This window comes from Phalangium opilio, unplaced genomic scaffold (assembly GCF_054372755.1).
Source record: "Phalangium opilio isolate 3A_F unplaced genomic scaffold, DU_Popi_V2 ptg000017l_1, whole genome shotgun sequence".
NCBI classification, from domain to species: Eukaryota; Metazoa; Arthropoda; class Arachnida; order Opiliones; family Phalangiidae; genus Phalangium; species Phalangium opilio.
Window position 1 is genome coordinate 12,678,898 of NW_028324151.1, and position 26,588 is coordinate 12,705,485.

The 26,588-nt window shown below is 44.6% G+C and overlaps 2 long non-coding RNA genes and 1 other non-coding gene across 3 annotated transcripts; 2 read left to right on the plus strand and 1 right to left on the minus strand.

The window, feature by feature from the left end:
• Positions 1-3,047: 3,047 nt before the first annotated feature.
• Positions 3,048-3,120, minus strand: TRNAT-GGU (transfer RNA threonine (anticodon GGU)). Its single transcript has one exon. It is a non-coding gene; the product is annotated as a tRNA-Thr (tRNA).
• A 276-nt stretch (positions 3,121-3,396) lies between these two features.
• Positions 3,397-4,216, plus strand: LOC149704093 (uncharacterized). The gene is made up of 2 exons (XR_016381680.1): positions 3,397-3,713; positions 3,796-4,216. It is a non-coding gene; the product is annotated as an uncharacterized LOC149704093 (long non-coding RNA).
• Positions 4,217-12,878: 8,662 nt separating this feature from the next.
• LOC149704094 (uncharacterized) lies at positions 12,879-13,939 on the plus strand. The gene is made up of 2 exons (XR_016381681.1): positions 12,879-13,436; positions 13,519-13,939. It is a non-coding gene; the product is annotated as an uncharacterized LOC149704094 (long non-coding RNA).
• Positions 13,940-26,588: the final 12,649 nt, after the last annotated feature.

The window sequence follows — 26,588 nt, forward strand, 5'->3', positions numbered from 1 at the left end:
TTTATAGAATCAAAAATTAAGAAGTTATATATTCATTTAGGTCTACTGTGTTAAGAATTTGGAAACGTATACGTTATAATATGCAATAGAAAAATATTCCACTTCACGCATTTTGCTAAGACAGACATTTTTGAAATCCGCGTAATACCCCCAAAAATCTACTTTCCAAAGGCTGTTGGGATCCAGCTACGTCACTCGCGACTGCCCGGAGAGGAGAGAGAATTTTCCTTTCAGCGAGACGTTTTTTTTCGCAAATAAGCACCCCTTGGGCTCGAACCACCAACCTTTCGGTTAACAGCTGAACGCGCTAACCATTGCGCCAAGGAAGCTCAAAAATTAAATGTTCGTCAGGTATTGTGGAAAAACTCTGACTTTTTACGTTACATTTGAGATCCCATAACACCGCTCCCGGCTGGGTTCGAACCACCAACCTATTGGTTAACAGCCGAAAGCGCTAACCATTGAGCCACGGAAGCTCAGAAATTAAATGTTTGTCACGTATTGTGGAAAAGTTTTGACTTTTTACGCAACATCTGAGACCCCACAACACCTCTCCCGGGTGGGCTCGAACCAGCAACCTTTCGGTTAACAGCCGAACGCGCTAACCATTGCGCCACGGTGGCCCAAAAATTAAATGTTCATCAGGTATTGTGGAAAAACTCTGACTTTTTACGTTACATTTGAGATCCCATAACGCCGCTCCCGTGTGGGCTCGAACCACCAAACCTATTGGTTAACAGCCGAACGCGCTAACCATTGAGCCACGGAAGCTAAGAAATTAAATTTTTGTCACGTATTGTGGAAACGTTTTGACTTTTTACGCTACATCTGAGACACCGAAACACCTCTCCCGGGTGGGCTCGAACCACCAACCTTTCGGTTAACAGCCGAACGCGCTAACCATGGAGCCAAACAAGCACAGAAATGAAAAGGTCTTCAGGTATTGTGGAAAAACTTTGGCTTTTTACGTCACATTTGAGACTTCACAACACCGCTCCCGGGTGGGCTCGAACCAGCAACCTATTGGTTAAGAGCCGAACGCGATAACCATTGCGCCACGGAAGCCCAAAAATTAAATGTTCGTCAGGTATTGTGGAAAAACTCTGACTTTTTACGTTACATTTGAGATCCCATAACACCGCTCCCGGGTGGGTTCGAACCACCAACCTATTGGTTAACAGCCGAAAGCGCTAACCATTGAGCCACGGAAGCTCAGAAATTAAATGTTTGTCACGTATTGTGGAAAAGTTTTGACTTTTTACGCTACATCTGAGACCCCACAACACCTCTCCCGGGTGGGTTCGAACCACCAACCTTTCGGTTAACAGCTGAACGCGCTAACCATTGCTCCACGGAAGCCCAAAAGTTAAATGTTCGTCAGGTATTGTTGAAAAACTCTGACTTTTCACGCTACATCTGAGACCCCACAACACCTCTCCCGGGTGGGCTCGAACCACCAACCTTTCGGTTAACAGCTGAACGCGCTAACCATTGCGCCACGGAAGCCCAAAAATTAAATGTTCGTCAGATATTGTGGAAAAACTCTGACTTTTTACGCTACATCTGAGACCCCACGTCACCTCTCCCGGGTGGGTTCGAGCCACCAACCTATTGGTTAACAGCCGAAAGCGCTAACCATTGAGCCACGGAAGCTCAGAAATTAAATGTTTGTCACGTATTGTGGAAAAACTTTTCTTTTTACGTTTCATTTGAGACTACACAACACCGCTCCCGGGTGGGCTCGAACCACCAACCTTTCGGTTAACAGCCGAACGCGCTAACCATTGCGCCAAGGAAGCCCAAAAAATAAATGGTCGTCAGGTATTGTGGAAAAACTTTTCTTTTTACGTTTCATTTGAGACTACACAACACCGCTCCCGGGTGGGCTCGAACCACCAACCTTTCGGTTAACAGCCGAACGCGCTAACCATTGAGCCACGGAAGCTCAGAAATTAAATGGTTGTCACGTATTGGGGAAAAGTTATGACTTTTCACGCTACATCTGAGACCCCACAACACCTCTTCCGGGTGGGCTCGAACCAAAAACCTTTCGGTTAACAGCTGAACGCGCTAACCATTGCGCCACGGAAGCCCAAAAGTTAAATGTTCGTCAGGTATTGTTGAAAAACTCTGACTTTTCACGCTACATCTGAGACCCCACAACACCTCTCCCGGGTGGGCTCGAACCACCAACCTTTCGGTTAACAGCTGAACGCGCTAACCATTGCGCCACGGAAGCCCAAAAATTCAATGTCCGTCAGGTATTGTGGAAAAACTTTTCTTTTAACGTTAAATTTGAGACTACATAACAACGCTCCCGGGTGGGCTCGAACCACCAACCTATTGGTTAACTGCCGAACGCGCTAACCATTGAGCCACGGAAGCTCAGAAATTAAATGGTTGTCAGGTATTGTGGAAAAGTTTTGACTTTTTACGCAACATCTGAGACCCCACAACACCTCTCCCGGGTGGGCTCGAACCAGCAACCTTTCGGTTAACAGCCGAACGCGCTAACCATTGCGCCACGGTGGCCCAAAAATTAAATGTTCATCAGGTATTGTGGAAAAACTCTGACTTTTTACGTTACATTTGAGATCCCATAACGCCGCTCCCGTGTGGGCTCGAACCACCAAACCTATTGGTTAACAGCCGAACGCGCTAACCATTGAGCCACGGAAGCTCAGAAATTAAATTTTTGTCACGTATTGTGGAAAAGTTTTGACTTTTTACGCTACATCTGAGACACCGAAACACCTCTCCCGGGTGGGCTCGAACCACCAACCTTTCGGTTAACAGCCGAACGCGCTAACCATGGAGCCAAACAAGCACAGAAATGAAAAGGTCTTCAGGTATTGTGGAAAAACTTTGACTTTTTACGTTACATTTGAGATCCCTTAACACCGCTCCCGGGTGGGCTCGAACCACCAACCTTTCAGTTAACAGCTGAACGCGCTAAGCATTGCGCCACGGAAGCCCAAAAATTAAATGTTCGTCAGGTATTGTGGAAAAACTTTTCTTTTTACGTTACATTTGAGACTACACAACACCGCTCCCGGGTGTGATCGAACCACCAACCTTTCGGTTACCAGCCGAACGCGCTAACCATTGCGCCAAGGAAGCCCAAAAATTAAATGTCCGTCAGGTATTGTGGAAAAACTTTTCTTTTAACGTTACATTTGAGACTATATAACACCGCTCCCGGGTGGGCTCGAACCACCAACCTATTGGTTAACTGCCGAACGCACTAACCATTGAGCCACGGAAGCTCAGAAATTAAATGGTTGTCAGGTATTGTGGAAAAGTTATGACTTTTCACGCTACATCTGAGACCCCACAACACCTCTCCCGGGTGGGCTCGAACCAAGGTTCTTATAGAAACTTCGTATCATAAGGTTGGCTTATAAAGCCGTTTTTTAAAACGAAAAATCTGGCTCGAAAAACGGGGGGCAATACTTTGGTTTTTTCCCTTCTTATGACGTGGTTGGATCCCGGGGAACCAAAGGAAACAAGACTTCGCGTTTGAGCATCCTCTCGAATAATGGCCCGTTCCTCCTATAGGAGGAAAGTTAAACGCGGGAAGCCGGGAACCCAGTAACGACTCGAGTGCGAAGTTTGGCCGGGGACTTGCCGCGTCCTGCGGCGGTTCACCGCGGTTGGTTAAAAATGAAAATTAAAAATGTCGAGCTTTGAAAGTTTTTCAAGTTTCAAATAACGTAAGAATAAACCCCTTTTATGCTAATTTCAAGCAATACATGAGTGGTATTACTATTAAACTCTAAATTTCATAAATTATAGCGACCAAGGCTTAGCTCCAACTTTCCATTTAAGAATTAAGATTGAACATCAATTCAATTTGTAATCTGCCTAAGTTCAGACTGCATCTCATTTTAAGTTACAGCTGAAATAAAATGCCTGGCCTGCGGTGCTCCGTGCTTGACTGTGATAATTCATTAATAAGGACAAAAGGTATATCGGGAGAAGAAAATGGAAAAGCTCACTATGTAGAAACAGAATATTTATAATTCTCAGATACATTTGTGATAAATTTGGTTCTACAGTTGATACAGTATTACACTAGCGTTTCTAGGCTAGTCAATAAATTTTATTGTAAACAAAGTGTCCTAATTACAACACATGTTAAAGCTAAAGTATGTGATAATTTTCTAAATTTCTACCTCATTTTTGTTAAAAATAAAATGGACTATTGAGAGCTGAATTTATAGAATCAAAAATTAAGAAGTTATATATTCATTTAGGTCTACTGTGTTAAGAATTTGGAAACGTATACGTTATAATATGCAATAGAAAAATATTCCACTTCACGCATTTTGCTAAGACAGACATTTTTGAAATCCGCGTAATACCCCCAAAAATCTACTTTCCAAAGGCTGTTGGGATCCAGCTACGTCACTCGCGACTGCCCGGAGAGGAGAGAGAATTTTCCTTTCAGCGAGACGTTTTTTTTCGCAAATAAGCACCCCTTGGGCTCGAACCACCAACCTTTCGGTTAACAGCTGAACGCGCTAACCATTGCGCCAAGGAAGCTCAAAAATTAAATGTTCGTCAGGTATTGTGGAAAAACTCTGACTTTTTACGTTACATTTGAGATCCCATAACACCGCTCCCGGCTGGGTTCGAACCACCAACCTATTGGTTAACAGCCGAAAGCGCTAACCATTGAGCCACGGAAGCTCAGAAATTAAATGTTTGTCACGTATTGTGGAAAAGTTTTGACTTTTTACGCAACATCTGAGACCCCACAACACCTCTCCCGGGTGGGCTCGAACCAGCAACCTTTCGGTTAACAGCCGAACGCGCTAACCATTGCGCCACGGTGGCCCAAAAATTAAATGTTCATCAGGTATTGTGGAAAAACTCTGACTTTTTACGTTACATTTGAGATCCCATAACGCCGCTCCCGTGTGGGCTCGAACCACCAAACCTATTGGTTAACAGCCGAACGCGCTAACCATTGAGCCACGGAAGCTAAGAAATTAAATTTTTGTCACGTATTGTGGAAACGTTTTGACTTTTTACGCTACATCTGAGACACCGAAACACCTCTCCCGGGTGGGCTCGAACCACCAACCTTTCGGTTAACAGCCGAACGCGCTAACCATGGAGCCAAACAAGCACAGAAATGAAAAGGTCTTCAGGTATTGTGGAAAAACTTTGGCTTTTTACGTCACATTTGAGACTTCACAACACCGCTCCCGGGTGGGCTCGAACCAGCAACCTATTGGTTAAGAGCCGAACGCGATAACCATTGCGCCACGGAAGCCCAAAAATTAAATGTTCGTCAGGTATTGTGGAAAAACTCTGACTTTTTACGTTACATTTGAGATCCCATAACACCGCTCCCGGGTGGGTTCGAACCACCAACCTATTGGTTAACAGCCGAAAGCGCTAACCATTGAGCCACGGAAGCTCAGAAATTAAATGTTTGTCACGTATTGTGGAAAAGTTTTGACTTTTTACGCAACATCTGAGACCCCACAACACCTCTCCCGGGTGGGCTCGAACCAGCAACCTTTCGGTTAACAGCCGAACGCGCTAACCATTGCGCCAAGGAAGCTCAGAAATTAAATGTTTGTCACGTATTGTGGAAAAGTTTTGACTTTTTACGCTACATCTGAGACCCCACAACACCTCTCCCGGGTGGGTTCGAACCACCAACCTTTCGGTTAACAGCTGAACGCGCTAACCATTGCTCCACGGAAGCCCAAAAGTTAAATGTTCGTCAGGTATTGTTGAAAAACTCTGACTTTTCACGCTACATCTGAGACCCCACAACACCTCTCCCGGGTGGGCTCGAACCACCAACCTTTCGGTTAACAGCTGAACGCGCTAACCATTGCGCCACGGAAGCCCAAAAATTAAATGTTCGTCAGATATTGTGGAAAAACTCTGACTTTTTACGCTACATCTGAGACCCCACGTCACCTCTCCCGGGTGGGTTCGAACCACCAACCTATTGGTTAACAGCCGAAAGCGCTAACCATTGAGCCACGGAAGCTCAGAAATTAAATGTTTGTCACGTATTGTGGAAAAACTTTTCTTTTTACGTTTCATTTGAGACTACACAACACCGCTCCCGGGTGGGCTCGAACCACCAACCTTTCGGTTAACAGCCGAACGCGCTAACCATTGCGCCAAGGAAGCCCAAAAAATAAATGGTCGTCAGGTATTGTGGAAAAACTTTTCTTTTTACGTTTCATTTGAGACTACACAACACCGCTCCCGGGTGGGCTCGAACCACCAACCTTTCGGTTAACAGCCGAACGCGCTAACCATTGAGCCACGGAAGCTCAGAAATTAAATGGTTGTCACGTATTGGGGAAAAGTTATGACTTTTCACGCTACATCTGAGACCCCACAACACCTCTTCCGGGTGGGCTCGAACCAAAAACCTTTCGGTTAACAGCTGAACGCGCTAACCATTGCGCCACGGAAGCCCAAAAGTTAAATGTTCGTCAGGTATTGTTGAAAAACTCTGACTTTTCACGCTACATCTGAGACCCCACAACACCTCTCCCGGGTGGGCTCGAACCACCAACCTTTCGGTTAACAGCTGAACGCGCTAACCATTGCGCCACGGAAGCCCAAAAATTCAATGTCCGTCAGGTATTGTGGAAAAACTTTTCTTTTAACGTTAAATTTGAGACTACATAACAACGCTCCCGGGTGGGCTCGAACCACCAACCTATTGGTTAACTGCCGAACGCGCTAACCATTGAGCCACGGAAGCTCAGAAATTAAATGGTTGTCAGGTATTGTGGAAAAGTTAGGACTTTTCACGCTACATCTGAGACCCCACAACACCTCTCCCGGGTGGGCTCGAATTACCAACCTTTGGGTTAACAGCTGAATGCGCTAACCATTGCGATACGGAAGCCCAAAAATAAAATGTTCGTCAGGTATTGTGGAAAAATTCTGAATTTTTACGTTACATTTGAGATCCCATAACGCCGCTCCCGAGTGGGCTCGAACCACCAACCTTTTGGTTAACAGCCGAACGCGCTAACCATTGAGCCACGGAAGCTCAGAAATTAAATGTTTGTCACGTATTGAGGAAAAGTTTTGAATTTTTACGCTACATCTGAGACACCAAAACACCTCTCCCGGGTGGGCTCGAACCACCAACCCTTCGGTTAACAGCTGAACGCGCTAACCATTGCGCCACGGAAGCCCAAAAATTAAATGTTCGTCAGATATTGTGGAAAAACTCTGACTTTTTACGCTACATCTGAGACCCCACGTCACCTCTCCCGGGTGGGTTCGAACCACCAACCTATTGGTTAACAGCCGAAAGCGCTAACCATTGAGCCACGGAAGCTCAGAAATTAAATGTTTGTCACGTATTGTGGAAAAACTTTTCTTTTTACGTTTCATTTGAGACTACACAACACCGCTCCCGGGTGGGCTCGAACCACCAACCTTTCGGTTAACAGCCGAACGCGCTAACCATTGCGCCAAGGAAGCCCAAAAAATAAATGGTCGTCAGGTATTGTGGAAAAACTTTTCTTTTTACGTTTCATTTGAGACTACACAACACCGCTCCCGGGTGGGCTCGAACCACCAACCTTTCGGTTAACAGCCGAACGCGCTAACCATTGAGCCACGGAAGCTCAGAAATTAAATGGTTGTCACGTATTGGGGAAAAGTTATGACTTTTCACGCTACATCTGAGACCCCACAACACCTCTTCCGGGTGGGCTCGAACCAAAAACCTTTCGGTTAACAGCTGAACGCGCTAACCATTGCGCCACGGAAGCCCAAAAGTTAAATGTTCGTCAGGTATTGTTGAAAAACTCTGACTTTTCACGCTACATCTGAGACCCCACAACACCTCTCCCGGGTGGGCTCGAACCACCAACCTTTCGGTTAACAGCTGAACGCGCTAACCATTGCGCCACGGAAGCCCAAAAATTCAATGTCCGTCAGGTATTGTGGAAAAACTTTTCTTTTAACGTTAAATTTGAGACTACATAACAACGCTCCCGGGTGGGCTCGAACCACCAACCTATTGGTTAACTGCCGAACGCGCTAACCATTGAGCCACGGAAGCTCAGAAATTAAATGGTTGTCAGGTATTGTGGAAAAGTTAGGACTTTTCACGCTACATCTGAGACCCCACAACACCTCTCCCGGGTGGGCTCGAATTACCAACCTTTGGGTTAACAGCTGAATGCGCTAACCATTGCGATACGGAAGCCCAAAAATAAAATGTTCGTCAGGTATTGTGGAAAAATTCTGAATTTTTACGTTACATTTGAGATCCCATAACGCCGCTCCCGAGTGGGCTCGAACCACCAACCTTTTGGTTAACAGCCGAACGCGCTAACCATTGAGCCACGGAAGCTCAGAAATTAAATGTTTGTCACGTATTGAGGAAAAGTTTTGAATTTTTACGCTACATCTGAGACACCAAAACACCTCTCCCGGGTGGGCTCGAACCACCAACCCTTCGGTTAACAGCTGAACGCGCTAACCATTGCGCCAAGGAAGCCCAAAAATTAAATGCTCGTCAGGTATTGTGGAAAAACTCTGACTTTTTACGTTACATTTGAGACTGCACAACACCGCTCCCGGGTGCGCTCGAACCACCAACCTTTCGGTTAACAGCCGAACGCGCTAACCATTGCGCCACGGAAGCCCAAAAATTAAATGTTCGTCAGGTATTGTGGAAAAACTTTTCTTTTTACGTTACATTTGAGACTACACAACACCGCTCCCGGGTGTGATCGAACCACCAACCTTTCGGTTAACAGCCGAACGCGCTAACCATTGCGCAACGGAAGCCCAAAAATTAAATTTCCGTCAGGTATTGTGGAAAAACTTTTCTTTTTACGTTACATTTGAAAACCCTTAACACCGCTCCCGGGTCGGCTCGAACCATCAAACTATTGGTTAACAGCCGAACGCGCTAACCATTGAGCCACGGAAGCTCAGAAATTAAATGGTTGTCAGGTATTGTGGAAAAGTTATGACTTTTCACGCTACTTCTGAGACACCAAAACACCTCTCCCGGGTGGGCTCGAACCAACAACCCTTCGGTTAACAGCTGAACGCGCTAACCATTGCGCCAAGGAAGCCCAAAAATTAAATGCTCGTCAGGTATTGTGGAAAAACTCTGACTTTTTACGTTACATTTGAGATCCCATAACGCCGTTCCCGGGTGGGCTCGAACCACTAACCTATTGGTTAACAGCCGAACGTGCTAACCATTGAGCCACGGAAGCTCAGAAATTAAATGTTTGTCACGTATTGTGGAAAAGTTTTGACTTTTTACGCTACATCTGAGACACCAAAACACCTCTCCCGGGTGGGCTCGAACCACCAACCTTTCGGTTAACAGCTGAACGCGCTAAACTTTGCGCCAAGGAAGCCCAAAAATTAAATGCTCGTCAGGTATTGTGGAAAAACTCTGACTTTTTACGTTACATTTGAGACTGCACAACACCGCTCCCGGGTGCGCTCGAACCACCAACCTTTCGGTTAACAGCCGAACGCGCTAACCATTGCGCCACGGAAGCCCAAAAATTAAATATTCGTCAGGTATTGTGGAAAAACTTTTCTTTTTACGTTACATTTGAGACTACACAACACCGCTCCCGGGTGTGATCGAACCACCAACCTTTCGGTTAACAGCCGAACGCGCTAACCATTGCGCAACGGAAGCCCAAAAATTAAATTTCCGTCAGGTATTGTGGAAAAACTTATCTTTTTACGTTACATTTGAAAACCCTTAACACCGCTCCCGGGTGGGCTCGAACCATCAACCTATTGGTTAACAGCCGAACGCGATAACCATTGAGCCACGTGTTAACTATCGCATCCTACCACATGTACCCTTATTTGTATCTCGCGCCACCTCAAGGTTTCCCCTAGATATGTATAGATGGCGCCACCCCTTTTACTTTTTCGTAAAACCTAAGGAGCATTGTAACGTACCTTTGCTCCCTACTCTTTTTATGCAGCGTTGGTCGGGTATAGTCATGCCCAACCAACTCCGACAATTATGTAAGCAGTATTACTTTTCTCTCATTAAAACCTCTTGTTAATTAAACCCAAGTCTCGTAACTCAATCATATATCAACGTCAACAATTCAGAAGTGGGATATACTCAAAACTACGCCCTGATATAATGTTTTGAGTGAGTTACCAACGTTATGAGAGACTTGGAACGCTAAGCCTAAATTAACCCTAACGAACACGTTGTCCATTGAACGTTCCCAAATGGTCAATGTTATTTCATGCTCAAACGAATACGAAATGAAATACGTTCCTAACGCTTATGTTTAAAAACAAAATCGAAAAGAATACTGCAATTAACGAAATTAACGATGAAAAGAAGCAAATGCGTCGCGCTCAGAGTAAGTGATGCTCAACGCCTTGGAATCGAATACGAGTTACCAAAGAATGGATCAGTTATCGAGGGCTACGGATCCGCAGTTACGAAGATACTAGGAGTATGCGAGGCAACTTTAAAAATTGATCAAGCTACTGCACACGTAGAAATCCAAGTAGTCCCCGACGAAGCGCAGGCTATACCACTGTTGGTAGGACAGCCGTTTTCAGAGCAACCACACGTAGTAATCGTCCGCCGCAGTAATACAATACGCATTTTTGAAGAAACGGAAACAATGACGGAAGAAGACGACTGTCTACGGAACTTCCACATACCAGACTTACCGAAACCGAGTCTGAAACTTTGGACAAAAGAAGCTACGGTAATAGCTCCAAAATACATAGGATTTGTCGATGTACACATTGGCGAACAGAGCATGCCAGAGACAGATTTATTCATCGAACTGCAGATGCGTCAGAATCCAAGTTACGAACATTGTATTCCACGAAGTATTACACGATTAAACGCGAAAGGACAAACAACGATCCCGATCATGAACATTTCGGACAAAGAACTCACCTTTATGAGCGGGCAGAGTATCGCTCGCGCAGATGTTTGCACGGAAAGCCAAACAAACACGAATCCAGAGATCATGCACATGGAGGAACGCATCCTAAGCTCCGTTGCAGAAGAAGAGGTAAACATTGGCCCAACGGTGACCAATGACGAGAAGAAACTATTGATAGACCTCTTAAACGAGTACCGAGACATCCTCTCTAACGGGATAAACCATATTGGACGCACCGATCGAGCAACAATGAAAATAGAACTAGATAACCCGAAACCGATTACGCTAACCATTGCGCCACGGTGGCCCAAAAATTAAATGTTCATCAGGTATTGTGGAAAAACTCTGACTTTTTACGTTACATTTGAGATCCCATAACGCCGCTCCCGTGTGGGCTCGAACCACCAAACCTATTGGTTAACAGCCGAACGCGCTAACCATTGAGCCACGGAAGCTCAGAAATTAAATTTTTGTCACGTATTGTGGAAAAGTTTTGACTTTTTACGCTACATCTGAGACACCGAAACACCTCTCCCGGGTGGGCTCGAACCACCAACCTTACGGTTAACAGCCGAACGCGCTAACCATGGAGCCAAACAAGCACAGAAATGAAAAGGTCTTCAGGTATTGTGGAAAAACTTTGACTTTTTACGTTACATTTGAGATCCCTTAACACCGCTCCCGGGTGGGCTCGAACCACCAACCTTTCAGTTAACAGCTGAACGCGCTAACCATTGCGCCACGGAAGCCCAAAAATTAAATGTTCGTCAGGTATTGTGGAAAAACTTTTCTTTTTACGTTACATTTGAGACTACACAACACCGCTCCCGGGTGTGATCGAACCACCAACCTTTCGGTTAACAGCCGAACGCGCTAACCATTGCGCCAAGGAAGCCCAAAAATTAAATGTCCGTCAGGTATTGTGGAAAAACTTTTCTTTTAACGTTACATTTGAGACTATATAACACCGCTCCCGGGTGGGCTCGAACCACCAACCTATTGGTTAACTGCCGAACGCACTAACCATTGAGCCACGGAAGCTCAGAAATTAAATGGTTGTCAGGTATTGTGGAAAAGTTAAGACTTTTCACGCTACATCTGAGACCCCACGTCACCTCTCCCGGATGGGCTCGAACCACCAACTTATTGGTTAACAGCCGAACGCGCTAACCATGGAGCCAAACAAGCTCAGGAATGAAAAGGTCTTCAGGTATTGTGGAAAAACTTTGACTTTTTACGTTACATTTGAGATCCCTTAACACCGCTCCCGGGTGGGCTCGAACCACCAACCTTTCGGTTAACAGCCGAACGCGCTAACCATTGAGCCACGGAAGCTCAGAAATTAAATGGTTGTCAGGTATTGTGGAAAAGTTTTGACTTTTTACGCAACATCTGAGACCCCACAACACCTCTCCCGGGTGGGCTCGAACCAGCAACCTTTCGGTTAACAGCCGAACGCGCTAACCATTGCGCCACGGTGGCCCAAAAATTAAATGTTCATCAGGTATTGTGGAAAAACTCTGACTTTTTACGTTACATTTGAGATCCCATAACGCCGCTCCCGTGTGGGCTCGAACCACCAAACCTATTGGTTAACAGCCGAACGCGCTAACCATTGAGCCACGGAAGCTCAGAAATTAAATTTTTGTCACGTATTGTGGAAAAGTTTTGACTTTTTACGCTACATCTGAGACACCGAAACACCTCTCCCGGGTGGGCTCGAACCACCAACCTTTCGGTTAACAGCCGAACGCGCTAACCATGGAGCCAAACAAGCACAGAAATGAAAAGGTCTTCAGGTATTGTGGAAAAACTTTGCCTTTTTACGTTACATTTGAGATCCCTTAACACCGCTCCCGGGTGGGCTCGAACCACCAACCTTTCAGTTAACAGCCGAACGCGCTAACCATTGCGCCAAGGAAGCCCAAAAATTAAATGTCCGTCAGGTATTGTGGAAAAACTTTTCTTTTAACGTTACATTTGAGACTATATAACACCGCTCCCGGGTGGGCTCGAACCACCAACCTATTGGTTAACTGCCGAACGCACTAACCATTGAGCCACGGAAGCTCAGAAATTAAATGGTTGTCAGGTATTGTGGAAAAGTTATGACTTTTCACGCTACATCTGAGACCCCACAACACCTCTCCCGGGTGGGCTCGAACCAAGGTTCTTATAGAAACTTCGTATTATAAGGTTGGCTTATAAAGCCGTTTTTTAAAACGAAAAATCTGGCTCGAAAAACGGGGGGCAATACTTTGGTTTTTTCCCTTCTTATGACGTGGTTGGATCCCGGGGAACCAAAGGAAACAAGACTTCGCGTTTGAGCATCCTCTCGAATAATGGCCCGTTCCTCCTATAGGAGGAAAGTTAAACGCGGGAAGCCGGGAACCCAGTAACGACTCGAGTGCGAAGTTTGGCCGGGGACTTGCCGCGTCCTGCGGCGGTTCACCGCGGTTGGTTAAAAATGAAAATTAAAAATGTCGAGCTTTGAAAGTTTTTCAAGTTTCAAATAACGTAAGAATAAACCCCTTTTATGCTAATTTCAAGCAATACATGAGTGGTATTACTATTAAACTCTAAATTTCATAAATTATAGCGACCAAGGCTTAGCTCCAACTTTCCATTTAAGAATTAAGATTGAACATCAATTCAATTTGTAATCTGCCTAAGTTCAGACTGCATCTCATTTTAAGTTACAGCTGAAATAAAATGCCTGGCCTGCGGTGCTCCGTGCTTGACTGTGATAATTCATTAATAAGGACAAAAGGTATATCGGGAGAAGAAAATGGAAAAGCTCACTATGTAGAAACAGAATATTTATAATTCTCAGATACATTTGTGATAAATTTGGTTCTACAGTTGATACAGTATTACACTAGCGTTTCTAGGCTAGTCAATAAATTTTATTGTAAACAAAGTGTCCTAATTACAACACATGTTAAAGCTAAAGTATGTGATAATTTTCTAAATTTCTACCTCATTTTTGTTAAAAATAAAATGGACTATTGAGAGCTGAATTTATAGAATCAAAAATTAAGAAGTTATATATTCATTTAGGTCTACTGTGTTAAGAATTTGGAAACGTATACGTTATAATATGCAATAGAAAAATATTCCACTTCACGCATTTTGCTAAGACAGACATTTTTGAAATCCGCGTAATACCCCCAAAAATCTACTTTCCAAAGGCTGTTGGGATCCAGCTACGTCACTCGCGACTGCCCGGAGAGGAGAGAGAATTTTCCTTTCAGCGAGACGTTTTTTTTCGCAAATAAGCACCCCTTGGGCTCGAACCACCAACCTTTCGGTTAACAGCTGAACGCGCTAACCATTGCGCCAAGGAAGCTCAAAAATTAAATGTTCGTCAGGTATTGTGGAAAAACTCTGACTTTTTACGTTACATTTGAGATCCCATAACACCGCTCCCGGCTGGGTTCGAACCACCAACCTATTGGTTAACAGCCGAAAGCGCTAACCATTGAGCCACGGAAGCTCAGAAATTAAATGTTTGTCACGTATTGTGGAAAAGTTTTGACTTTTTACGCAACATCTGAGACCCCACAACACCTCTCCCGGGTGGGCTCGAACCAGCAACCTTTCGGTTAACAGCCGAACGCGCTAACCATTGCGCCACGGTGGCCCAAAAATTAAATGTTCATCAGGTATTGTGGAAAAACTCTGACTTTTTACGTTACATTTGAGATCCCATAACGCCGCTCCCGTGTGGGCTCGAACCACCAAACCTATTGGTTAACAGCCGAACGCGCTAACCATTGAGCCACGGAAGCTAAGAAATTAAATTTTTGTCACGTATTGTGGAAACGTTTTGACTTTTTACGCTACATCTGAGACACCGAAACACCTCTCCCGGGTGGGCTCGAACCACCAACCTTTCGGTTAACAGCCGAACGCGCTAACCATGGAGCCAAACAAGCACAGAAATGAAAAGGTCTTCAGGTATTGTGGAAAAACTTTGGCTTTTTACGTCACATTTGAGACTTCACAACACCGCTCCCGGGTGGGCTCGAACCAGCAACCTATTGGTTAAGAGCCGAACGCGATAACCATTGCGCCACGGAAGCCCAAAAATTAAATGTTCGTCAGGTATTGTGGAAAAACTCTGACTTTTTACGTTACATTTGAGATCCCATAACACCGCTCCCGGGAGGGTTCGAACCACCAACCTATTGGTTAACAGCCGAAAGCGCTAACCATTGAGCCACGGAAGCTCAGAAATTAAATGTTTGTCACGTATTGTGGAAAAGTTTTGACTTTTTACGCAACATCTGAGACCCCACAACACCTCTCCCGGGTGGGCTCGAACCAGCAACCTTTCGGTTAACAGCCGAACGCGCTAACCATTGCGCCAAGGAAGCTCAGAAATTAAATGTTTGTCACGTATTGTGGAAAAGTTTTGACTTTTTACGCTACATCTGAGACCCCACAACACCTCTCCCGGGTGGGTTCGAACCACCAACCTTTCGGTTAACAGCTGAACGCGCTAACCATTGCTCCACGGAAGCCCAAAAGTTAAATGTTCGTCAGGTATTGTTGAAAAACTCTGACTTTTCACGCTACATCTGAGACCCCACAACACCTCTCCCGGGTGGGCTCGAACCACCAACCTTTCGGTTAACAGCTGAACGCGCTAACCATTGCGCCACGGAAGCCCAAAAATTAAATGTTCGTCAGATATTGTGGAAAAACTCTGACTTTTTACGCTACATCTGAGACCCCACGTCACCTCTCCCGGGTGGGTTCGAACCACCAACCTATTGGTTAACAGCCGAAAGCGCTAACCATTGAGCCACGGAAGCTCAGAAATTAAATGTTTGTCACGTATTGTGGAAAAACTTTTCTTTTTACGTTTCATTTGAGACTACACAACACCGCTCCCGGGTGGGCTCGAACCACCAACCTTTCGGTTAACAGCCGAACGCGCTAACCATTGCGCCAAGGAAGCCCAAAAAATAAATGGTCGTCAGGTATTGTGGAAAAACTTTTCTTTTTACGTTTCATTTGAGACTACACAACACCGCTCCCGGGTGGGCTCGAACCACCAACCTTTCGGTTAACAGCCGAACGCGCTAACCATTGAGCCACGGAAGCTCAGAAATTAAATGGTTGTCACGTATTGGGGAAAAGTTATGACTTTTCACGCTACATCTGAGACCCCACAACACCTCTTCCGGGTGGGCTCGAACCAAAAACCTTTCGGTTAACAGCTGAACGCGCTAACCATTGCGCCACGGAAGCCCAAAAGTTAAATGTTCGTCAGGTATTGTTGAAAAACTCTGACTTTTCACGCTACATCTGAGACCCCACAACACCTCTCCCGGGTGGGCTCGAACCACCAACCTTTCGGTTAACAGCTGAACGCGCTAACCATTGCGCCACGGAAGCCCAAAAATTCAATGTCCGTCAGGTATTGTGGAAAAACTTTTCTTTTAACGTTAAATTTGAGACTACATAACAACGCTCCCGGGTGGGCTCGAACCACCAACCTATTGGTTAACTGCCGAACGCGCTAACCATTGAGCCACGGAAGCTCAGAAATTAAATGGTTGTCAGGTATTGTGGAAAAGCTAGGACTTTTCACGCTACATCTGAGACCCCACAACACCTCTCCCGGGTGGGCTCGAATTACCAACCTTTGGGTTAACAGCTGAATGCGCTAACCATTGCGATACGGAAGCCCAAAAATAAAATGTTCGTCAGGTATTGTGGAAAAATTCTGAATTTTTACGTTACATTTGAGATCCCATAACGCCGCTCCCGAGTGGGCTCGAACCACCAACCTTTTGGTTAACAGCCGAACGCGCTAACCATTGAGCCACGGAAGCTCAGAAATTAAATGTTTGTCACGTATTGAGGAAAAGTTTTGAATTTTTACGCTACATCTGAGACACCAAAACACCTCTCCCGGGTGGGCTCGAACCACCAACCCTTCGGTTAACAGCTGAACGCGCTAACCATTGCGCCAAGGAAGCCCAAAAATTAAATGCTCGTCAGGTATTGTGGAAAAACTCTGACTTTTTACGTTACATTTGAGACTGCACAACACCGCTCCCGGGTGCGCTCGAACCACCAACCTTTCGGTTAACAGCCGAACGCGCTAACCATTGCGCCACGGAAGCCCAAAAATTAAATGTTCGTCAGGTATTGTGGAAAAACTTTTCTTTTTACGTTACATTTGAGACTACACAACACCGCTCCCGGGTGTGATCGAACCACCAACCTTTCGGTTAACAGCCGAACGCGCTAACCATTGCGCAACGGAAGCCCAAAAATTAAATTTCCGTCAGGTATTGTGGAAAAACTTTTCTTTTTACGTTACATTTGAAAACCCTTAACACCGCTCCCGGGTCGGCTCGAACCATCAAACTATTGGTTAACAGCCGAACGCGCTAACCATTGAGCCACGGAAGCTCAGAAATTAAATGGTTGTCAGGTATTGTGGAAAAGTTATGACTTTTCACGCTACTTCTGAGACACCAAAACACCTCTCCCGGGTGGGCTCGAACCAACAACCCTTCGGTTAACAGCTGATCGCGCTAACCATTGCGCCAAGGAAGCCCAAAAATTAAATGCTCGTCAGGTATTGTGGAAAAACTCTGACTTTTTACGTTACATTTGAGATCCCATAACGCCGTTCCCGGGTGGGCTCGAACCACTAACCTATTGGTTAACAGCCGAACGTGCTAACCATTGAGCCACGGAAGCTCAGAAATTAAATGTTTGTCACGTATTGTGGAAAAGTTTTGACTTTTTACGCTACATCTGAGACACCAAAACACCTCTCCCGGGTGGGCTCGAACCACCAACCTTTCGGTTAACAGCTGAACGCGCTAAACTTTGCGCCAAGGAAGCCCAAAAATTAAATGCTCGTCAGGTATTGTGGAAAAACTCTGACTTTTTACGTTACATTTGAGACTGCACAACACCGCTCCCGGGTGCGCTCGAACCACCAACCTTTCGGTTAACAGCCGAACGCGCTAACCATTGCGCCACGGAAGCCCAAAAATTAAATATTCGTCAGGTATTGTGGAAAAACTTTTCTTTTTACGTTACATTTGAGACTACACAACACCGCTCCCGGGTGTGATCGAACCACCAACCTTTCGGTTAACAGCCGAACGCGCTAACCATTGCGCAACGGAAGCCCAAAAATTAAATTTCCGTCAGGTATTGTGGAAAAACTTATCTTTTTACGTTACATTTGAAAACCCTTAACACCGCTCCCGGGTGGGCTCGAACCATCAACCTATTGGTTAACAGCCGAACGCGATAACCATTGAGCCACGTGTTAACTATCGCATCCTACCACATGTACCCTTATTTGTATCTCGCGCCACCTCAAGGTTTCCCCTAGATATGTATAGATGGCGCCACCCCTTTTACTTTTTCGTAAAACCTAAGGAGCATTGTAACGTACCTTTGCTCCCTACTCTTTTTATGCAGCGTTGGTCGGGTATAGTCATGCCCAACCAACTCCGACAATTATGTAAGCAGTATTACTTTTCTCTCATTAAAACCTCTTGTTAATTAAACCCAAGTCTCGTAACTCAATCATATATCAACGTCAACAATTCAGAAGTGGGATATACTCAAAACTACGCCCTGATATAATGTTTTGAGTGAGTTACCAACGTTATGAGAGACTTGGAACGCTAAGCCTAAATTAACCCTAACGAACACGTTGTCCATTGAACGTTCCCAAATGGTCAATGTTATTTCATGCTCAAACGAATACGAAATGAAATACGTTCCTAACGCTTATGTTTAAAAACAAAATCGAAAAGAATACTGCAATTAACGAAATTAACGATGAAAAGAAGCAAATGCGTCGCGCTCAGAGTAAGTGATGCTCAACGCCTTGGAATCGAATACGAGTTACCAAAGAATGGATCAGTTATCGAGGGCTACGGATCCGCAGTTACGAAGATACTAGGAGTATGCGAGGCAACTTTAAAAATTGATCAAGCTACTGCACACGTAGAAATCCAAGTAGTCCCCGACGAAGCGCAGGCTATACCACTGTTGGTAGGACAGCCGTTTTCAGAGCAACCACACGTAGTAATCGTCCGCCGCAGTAATACAATACGCATTTTTGAAGAAACGGAAACAATGACGGAAGAAGACGACTGTCTACGGAACTTCCACATACCAGACTTACCGAAACCGAGTCTGAAACTTTGGACAAAAGAAGCTACGGTAATAGCTCCAAAATACATAGGATTTGTCGATGTACACATTGGCGAACAGAGCATGCCAGAGACAGATTTATTCATCGAACTGCAGATGCGTCAGAATCCAAGTTACGAACATTGTATTCCACGAAGTATTACACGATTAAACGCGAAAGGACAAACAACGATCCCGATCATGAACATTTCGGACAAAGAACTCACCTTTATGAGCGGGCAGAGTATCGCTCGCGCAGATGTTTGCACGGAAAGCCAAACAAACACGAATCCAGAGATCATGCACATGGAGGAACGCATCCTAAGCTCCGTTGCAGAAGAAGAGGTAAACATTGGCCCAACGGTGACCAATGACGAGAAGAAACTATTGATAGACCTCTTAAACGAGTACCGAGACATCCTCTCTAACGGGATAAACCATATTGGACGCACCGATCGAGCAACAATGAAAATAGAACTAGATAACCCGAAACCGATTACGTTCCGCCCTTATCGACTATCCCACGTCGAAAGAGAAAAAGTAGCTGAAACGATTCAAGAACTACTGGAGGCAGGAATTATCTCCGAATCCGATTCTCCATATGCCAGCCCTATTCTAATCGTAAAGAAAAAGAATGGCGAAGAAAGACTATGTATCGATTACAGAGCCTTGAACCGGATAACGACACGTGACGCCTATCCACTTCCACGTATCGAAGACCAGATGGAGCGTTTACAAGGGCATAAACTATTTTCAAGTTTGGATTTAGCCTCCGGCTATTACCAGATTCCTCTCGAAGCAGCGTCAAAGGCGAAAACGGCCTTCGTGACCCCAGATGGTCACTACGAATTTGAAGTAATGCCGTTTGGCCTCACCAATGGACCCGCTGTGTTTCAACGGATGATAAACACAATACTAGGACATCTCCGTTACACAATAGCTATGGCTTACATGGATGATGTGCTTGTACCAGCGACTACGGTACCAGATAGCATCAGTCGATTAAGAAAAGTATTCGACGTGCTGCGCAATGCAAAACTAACACTTAACCTCAAGAAATGCTACTTCCTTATGGACAAGATTGACTATTTAGGATCCGAAATCAGCAGCGAGGGGGTCAAGCCAGGTTCTCGCAAAATCGAATGTGTAAAGGACTTTCCAACTCCGAAAAACGTCCACGAAATTAGAAGATTCTTAGGATTGGCCGGCTACTTCCGGAAATTCATTGAGAATTTCGCTCTAATCGCCGCACCTTTACACCAACGTCTGAAGAAAGATGCTTCCTGGATCTGGGAAGCTGAACAAAAGAAAGCGTTCGATACTTTAAAAGAAAGATTAACGGATAGGCCCATATTGGCCTTATATGATCCTAAAGCCGAAACGGAATTGCACACAGACGCCAGCCAAGTCGGGCTAGGGGCAGTGCTACTGCAGAAGGGACAGGATAACAAATTGCACCCCGTTTATTACGCAAGTCGAGGAACTACCCCAGATGAAGCGCGCTATCACTCTTACGAATTAGAAACGTTAGCCATCTGTTGGGCAACTGACAAGTTCCGGGTGTATCTTCTGGGAAGACAATTCACCATAGTAACCGACTGCAACGCAGTCCGATATACGTTCGCAAGGAAAAACATAGTACCACGAATAGGTCGATGGTGCTTGAAGCTCGAAGATCTCAACTACACGATCATCCACCGACCAGGTACCTCTATGTCTCACGTCGACGCTCTTAGTCGCGCACCGTATGGCGAACCCGAAGACGTTGAAATAGCAAATGGACTCCAGATTGCTCACATGGCCCTCACGACCGACGATTGGCTCGTGACAGCTCAGAAGCTAGATCCTAAAATCACAGCCCTTATGGAGCAAGTGAGGAAAACGAAGGGACTGACCAAGGACGACGTCCAAACGAAGAGAGATTTCACGGTAAAAGATGGGAGACTTTTTCGACAAACGGATTCCGAAAACCCAGATCGCAACCGTCTCTTATGGGTCGTACCAAACCAGGCCCGATGGCAGATCGTAAAACGTAATCATGACGATATAGGCCATTTCGGAGTAGATAAGACATATGGCAGATTACAAGAAAGATTTTGGTTCCCGAGAATGAAGCGCTATACTCGACGATATATCTCCGCCTGTCTCGAATGTCTATTTCACAAAACACCAGGAGGCAAGAAGCCAGGTTACCTCCACTCGATTGACAAGATTGGTAAACCAATGGACACTATTCACGTTGACCACTTAGGTCCATTCGTAACGAGTACCAAGGGAAACGTTCATTTAATCGTAATCGTGGACGCTTTCACCAAATTCATGATTCTGCGACCAGTTCGCAACACCGGAGCCGGACCAGCACGGAAAATTCTTGACGAGATAATAGGAATTTTTGGCGCTCCACGACGAATCATAACTGATCAAGGTTCGTGCTATACGAGCAAACTCTTCGAAAACTTTTGCAAAGAAGCCAAAATCAGTCATGTAAAGAACGCTACCGCTACCCCCCGAGGCAACGGCCAGGTAGAACGATACAATAGAACAATCACGCCAGCAATTGCAAGTTTATGCCAACGACCGGACGAAAAGGATTGGGATGCCCACCTTACGCAAGTCCAATGGGGCATCAATAACACAATACACCGTGCCACGAAATGTACGCCCTTTGCGTTGTTGTTGAACTTTCCCTCACGACATCCCAAGGGAAACGAGCTTTTAGACGCGCTAGACTATCCAGTCGACGAAGAAGTGGTAAAGAAAAGGAGTCAGGCCTTTGAACACATCAAGGCTGACCAAGAACGCCAAAGGATGAGGTATAACGCCAAGCGAGCGAAAGCATTCGAGTATAATGTGGGCGACATGGTGGTAGTCGAACGAGAGCCCGCAGCCACGGGGCAACCCCACAAAACTAATGCAAAATTTAAAGGCCCGTACATCATCACAAAGAAACTACCTTACGATAGGTATGTCATAGAAGATGTTCCAGAGATTCAACGGACCCAACGCTTCTATCGCAACACGGCACCCGCGGATAAACTGAAAAGATGGTTCCTATTCGATGGTCACGACCAGCTCAGTTCCTCTTCCGACGACGACACTCAAGAAGACGTAGAACCAACCCATGCACAGGTTCCAGGTTCCCCACCCGTTTCCGATGTACCTGATGGCGAGGATTTGCACGAGAATGACGGCGACGTTCCAGAAGCCCAGCCGCGAGCACGTTCACGACCCCGCCAGAAACCAAAGTACCTGAAAGACTATGATCTCAACTAATGTTAACTATGATCTCAATTTAACTTACGCTATTAGTCAGGAGTCTAATTTTAACGGATGGCCGAATGTTAACTATCGCATCCTACCACATGTACCCTTATTTGTATCTCGCGCCACCTCAAGGTTTCCCCTAGATATGTATAGATGGCGCCACCCCTTTTACTTTTTCGTAAAACCTAAGGAGCATTGTAACGTACCTTTGCTCCCTACTCTTTTTATGCAGCGTTGGTCGGGTATAGTCATGCCCAACCAACTCCGACAATTATGTAAGCAGTATTACTTTTCTCTCATTAAAACCTCTTGTTAATTAAACCCAAGTCTCGTAACTCAATCATATATCAACGTCAACACACGGAAGCTCAGAAATTAAATGGTTGTCAGGTATTGTGGAAAAGTTATGACTTTTCACGCTACTTCTGAGACCCCACGTCACCTCTCCCGGGTGGGCTCGAACCACCAACCTATTGGTTAACAGCCGAACGCGCTAACCATGGAGCCAAACAAGCTCAGAAATGAAAAGGTCTTCAGGTATTGTGGAAAAACTTTGACTTTTTACGTTACATTTGAGATCCCTTAACACCGCTCCCGGGTGGGCTCGAACCACCAACCTTTCAGTTAACAGCTGAACGCGCTAACCATTGCGCCACGGAAGCCCAAAAATTAAATGTTCGTCAGGTATTGTGGAAAAACTTTTCTATTTACGTTACATTTGAGACTACACAACACCGCTCCCGGGTGTGATCGAACCACCAACCTTTCGGTTAACAGCCGAACGCGCTAACCATTGCGCCAAGGAAGCCCAAAAATTAAATGTCCGTCAGGTATTGTGGAAAAACTTTTCTTTTAACGTTACATTTGAGACTATATAACACCGCTCCCGGGTGGGCTCGAACCACCAACCTATTGGTTAACTGCCGAACGCGCTAACCATTGAGCCACGGAAGCTCAGAAATTAAATGATTGTCAGGTATTGTGGAAAAGTTATGACTTTTCACGCTACATCTGAGACCCCACGTCACCTCTCCCGGATGGGCTCGAACCACCAACTTATTGGTTAACAGCCGAACGCGCTAACCATGGAGCCAAACAAGCTCAGAAATGAAAAGGTCTTCAGGTATTGTGGAAAAACTTTGACTTTTTACGTTACATTTGAGATCCCTTAACACCGCTCCCGGGTGGGCTCGAACCACCAACCTTTCGGTTAACAGCCGAACGCGCTAACCATTGCGCCACGGAAGCCCAAAAATTAAATGTTCGTCAGGTATTGTGGAAAAACTCTGAATTTTACGTTACATTTGAAATCCCATAACACCGCTCCCGGCTGGGTTCGAACCACCAACCTATTGGTTAACAGCCGAAAGCGCTAACCATTGAGCCACGGAAGCTCAGAAATTAATTGTTTGTCACGTATTGTGGAAAAGTTTTGACTTTTTACCCTACATCTGAGACCCCACAACACCTCTCCCGGGTGGGCTAGAACCACCAACCTTTGGGTTAACAGCCGAACGCGCTAACCATTGCGTCAAGGAAGCCCAAAAATTAAATGGTCGTCAGGTATTGTGGAAAAACTTTTCTTTTTACGTTTCATTTGAGATCCCATAACACCGCTCCCGGGTGGGCTCGAACAACAAACCTATTGGTTAACAGCCGAACGCGCTAACCATTGAGCCACGGAAGCTCAGAAATTAAATGGTTGTCAGGTATTGTGGAAAAGTTTTGACTTTTTACGCAACATCTGAGACCCCACAACACCTCTCCCGGGTGAGCTCGAACCAGCAACCTTTCGGTTAACAGCCGAACGCGCTAACCATTGCGCCACGGTGGCCCAAAAATTAAATGTTCATCAGGTATTGTGGAAAAACTCTGACTTTTTACGTTACATTTGAGACTTCACAACACCGCTCCCGGGTGGGCTCGAACCAGCAACCTATTGGTTAACAGCCGAACGCGATAACCATTGCGCCACGGAAGCCCAAAAATTAAATGTTCGTCAGGTATTGTGGAAAAACTCTGACTTTTTACGTTACATTTGAGATCCCATAACACCGCTCCCGGGTGGGTTCGAACCACCAACCTATTGGTTAACAGCCGAAAGCGCTAACCATTGAGCCACGGAAGCTCAGAAATTAAATGTTTGTCACGTATTGTGGAAAAGTTTTGACTTTTTACGCAACATCTGAGACCCCACAACACCTCTCCCGGGTGGGCTCGAACCAGCAACCTTTCGGTTAACAGCCGAACGCGCTAACCAATGCGCCACGGTGGACCAAAAATTAATTGTTCGTCAGGTATTGTGGAAAAACTCTGACTTTTTACGTTACATTTGATATCCCATAACACCGCTCCCGGGTGGGCTCGAACAACAAACCTATTGGTTAACAGCCGAACGCGATAACCATTGCGCCACGGACGCCCAAAAATTAAATGTTCGTCAGGTATTGTGGAAAAACTCTGACTTTTTACGTTACATTTGAGATCCCATAACATCGCTCCCGGGTGGGCTCGAACCACCAACCTATTGGTTAACAGCCGAACGCGCTAACCATTGAGCCACGGAAGCTCAGAAATTAAATGTTTGTCACGTATTGTGGAAAGGTTTTGACGTTTTACGCTACATTTGAGACCCCACAACACCTCTCCCGGGTGGGCTCGAACCCCCAACCTTTCGGTTAACAGCCGAACGCGCTAACCATTGCGCCAAGGAAGCCCAAAAAATAAATGGTCGTCAGGTATTGTGGAAAAACTTTTCTTTTTACGTAACATTTGAGACTACACAACACCTCTCCCGGGTGGGCTCGAAACACCAACCTTTCGGTTAACAGCTGAACGCGCTAACCATTGTGCCACGGAAGCCCAAAAATTAAATGTTCGTCAGGTATTGTGGAAAAACTCTGACCATTTTCAAAATCGACGTTTCTCGACCAGAAAAGCACATTTTTAGAATTTTTTCACTATTTTCAAATATGACCACTGAAACCATTATTTTTGTACTTTTTGCTTTAATTCAAGCAAATGTAACGATATTCATTCAAAAAACTGTATAAATTCAATTTTCAATAAGAAATCGTTGTCACGGATTTTGTATCTTGAAGAAAAAAAACATGCGATTTTTTCGGTACACTTTTGAATGCATTTTTTTCTGGACAAATGTTTGGCCGAATTCAGCTTAATTACCTATAAAATACTCATTAAAAGTGATTTCATCTTTATTGATCAATAAATAAAAATGTACCTCGATTTTTAATACCATTTTCAAAATCGACGTTTCTCGACCAGAAAAGCACATTTTGAGTATTTTTTCACTATTTTCAAATATGACCACTGAAACCATTATTTTTGTACTTTTTGCTTTAATTCAAGCAAATGTAACGATATTCATTCAAAAAACTGTTTAAATTTAATTTTCAATAAGAAATCGTTGTCACGGATTTTGTATCTTGAAGAAAAAAAACATGCGTTTTTTCGGTACACTTTTGAAAGCATTTTTTTCTGGACAAATTTTTGACCGAATTCAGCTTAATTACCTATAGAATACTCATTAAAAGTGATTTCATCTCGATTGATCACTAAATAAAAATGTACCTCGATTTTTAATACCACTTTCAAAATCGACGTTTCTCGACCAGAGAAGCACATTTTGAGTATTTTTTCACTTTTTTCAAATATGACCACTGAAACCATTATTTTTGTACTTTTTGCTTTAATTCAAGCAAATGTAACGATATTCATTCAAAAACCTGTATAAATTCAATTTTCAATAAGAAATCGTTGTCACGGATTTTGTATCTTGAAGAAAAAAACATGCGATTTTTTCGGTACACTTTTGAATGCATTTTTTTCTGGACAAATTTTTGACCGAATTCAGCTTAATTACCTATAAAATACTCATTAAAAGTGATTTCATCTCGATTGATCACTAAATAAAAATGTACCTCGATTTTTAATACCACTTTCAAAATCGACGTTTCTCGACCAGAGAAGCACATTTTGAGTATTTTTTCACTTTTTTCAAATATGACCACTGAAACCATTATTTTTGTACTTTTTGCTTTAATTCAAGCAAATGTAACGATATTCATTCAAAAAACTGTATAAATTCAATTTTCAATAAGAAATCGTTGTCACGGATTTTGTATCTTGAAGAAGAAAAACATGCGATTTTTTCGGTACACTTTTGAATGCATTTTTTTCTGGAGAAATTTTTGACCG